Source organism: Mastomys coucha, unplaced genomic scaffold, assembly GCF_008632895.1.
Source record: "Mastomys coucha isolate ucsf_1 unplaced genomic scaffold, UCSF_Mcou_1 pScaffold9, whole genome shotgun sequence".
NCBI classification, from domain to species: domain Eukaryota; kingdom Metazoa; phylum Chordata; class Mammalia; order Rodentia; family Muridae; genus Mastomys; species Mastomys coucha.
In genome coordinates this window covers 43,370,442-43,372,889 of record NW_022196915.1, presented here as the reverse complement: position 1 = coordinate 43,372,889, position 2,448 = coordinate 43,370,442, and positions in this window count along the sequence as shown.

Here is a 2,448-nt window from a genome sequence, read left to right as displayed (position 1 = left end):
AGCACACAGGAACCAACAGCTTCAGTCCCGTCCTCTACTCAGACACCAGGCATGAACCAGCAGCTGTAGTTCAATCCAGAAGGAACCACAAGGCTCATCACCCAGCCTGAGGTGAAGCTGCCACAGGACCATTCACCACCAGTTCTTTGGTGAGTTTCTTTCAATGGTGTTGTTATCACAGGTTGAGCTCAGCAACAATATGTAGGGAGAGCAAACACATGGGTGTCATTAGGGAAGAATAGTGAGGCAGAGAAAACCAAACCAATGCTCAGTGCTCCTCTGCCACTGTCTGTGGGGTCCTATCATCACGGGTCCTTTCACCTATGTCTGCTTTAGGAAAACATTCTTTCACGTGTCTGCTTTAGCAAGACATCTTTTCACCTGTGTGCCCCAGCAAACCACCATTTGACATAACTTTCCAAAGAAACTAGAAGTTTCCACTTCAGGGATCCACTGCTACTTCACTTTTAAGCCCTGGATTTCTGAAGATATTCCTGGGCAAACTGGGCTTATCACCTTTGGGGCTCATTTCCCAGGGGTTCCACAATAGACAGGTTTGGACTGATGGGCTGGATGACTCTAAGTGCCAGACTTTTTTGATAGTAAATTTGTTGTCTGGGTCTAGACCACTGATATATAAGCTGACTCCCCTGGTTTTACTGGTTTTTCAATAAAGACCTTTGGCTTTCTGCCAGGCCCTAACCTTTATAGGTGTGGGATTGCATTGCAGGTGGCTGTAAGTCAGTTGTGATGGTCCTATTTTTTGGACTATGAATGGATCCTAGGAATGAATGTGCGCAGGAAAACCCAGTTTCACATCCCTACTTAACACAGGGGTATTCTGCGGGCTCCTGGCAGCTTGGGGAGGTTGTCAGCTAAGTAGGCATGGTACTAGATAAGATTAGAGCCCTTTCTCTTCACCTGTGGACCCGCAGACCCAGCAGGGTATTCCTCCCCTGGAGAGAACAAAGAATCTGCTAGTAGTCTCTGGGTGTAATAGTTTTCAGAAGTCTACCTGGAATGTGGGTTGGGTTGCAGTGCATATAGACTGGTATGTTCTCCCTGATCCCCCCACCCCATCCCCATACACACTTTTGAAATTTTCAGACCCAGGGTCATGTTGGACAGTAAAACCATGCCAGGGAACTTGGTAAGGTAGAGCAGGTTGAGACCTGGAGACTCAGTGAGCACACACCTAAGACTCAGGCCACTCCCTGATCCTTGTCAGATTCCTGGCCTGGAACACATGCCACATTCCTTACATAAGGAAACACGACCTGTGGTCGAGTAGGCCCAGAACGCAATTCTCTAAGTTAATGAGGTACCTAAAGGCCCAGAGCCTTAGCCAATAAGCTCCCCTTCCCAGACATTCCACCCCCCCGACCCCCGCAAAAGGTATTTAATCTCAGGTCCACCCCGAGAAGGGGGCATGATACATTATGCATCCAGTTTCCACCATGAACATCCAATAAACTGTTTAGAACCATGGACTGTCTCTTTTATCAAGATCTACCATGAAGAAGGCATTTGCCTACAGATACACAAGAAGAAGGCTTCTCAGTGCTTCCAGCCTGTCTGCCAAGCTAAGGACAATCACCGATAGGACGAGCCAGAGCTCCCCTCCCCGCCCCTCGCCCCAGGATTACTCTGTCCCCAGCCCTCAGGACTCCCGACTTCATTCTTGGCTCTTCTGAGACTCCTAGTGGTGCCTGGATGTCCAAGAGTCAAGAGTCTGAGAAACACATGGCCCCAGCCTCATCGCAGGCCTGGGGATCCCAGAACCAGCTCCGGCCTTCCCACGACTCAGACTGCATTTCTGACCCCTGGAGTGGAGTCTCAGTGCTTCCCTACAGCCTAGCAACCCATCCTGACAGTCAAACTCCCTGAGTTTCACCTCTGGGTTGTCGTGTCCTGAGGCAGGCTGAACTTGGACCTACAGGGTCATAGTTCATGAGGGTTTGGGGTCTTCTACAGGGAGACAAAGAAGACAAAATAGAACCATCATAATCATAGGACCCCTAGCGCTCAAGCTCTGGCCGGTTCAGAAGAGTCTGTCTCTTTCTGGTTGCCTTCCAACCAAGATGTAGAAGTCTCAGTTCCTCCTCCAGCACCAAGTCTGCTTGCCTTTAGCTTTGCTTCCATGCTTCCATTGCAGCCATGCTGACACTATGATGATAATGGACTGAAACTTTGAAATTGTAGGCCTGCCTCAATTAACTATTTGTTGTCCTTTATAAAAGTTGCTTTGGTCATGATGTCTCTACACAGCAATAAAACCCTAACTAAGACAGAAGCTTGTACCAGGGACTGAGGAATTGCTGGGATAGGCCTGACCATGTTTTCGTTTGGAGGAATGTGGATTTGGGAACTTTGGATGTGGAAAGCCATGGAATGCTTTAAGTGGGACTTTATCAGCCCTCTTCTTCTTCTTCTTTTTTTTTTTTTTTT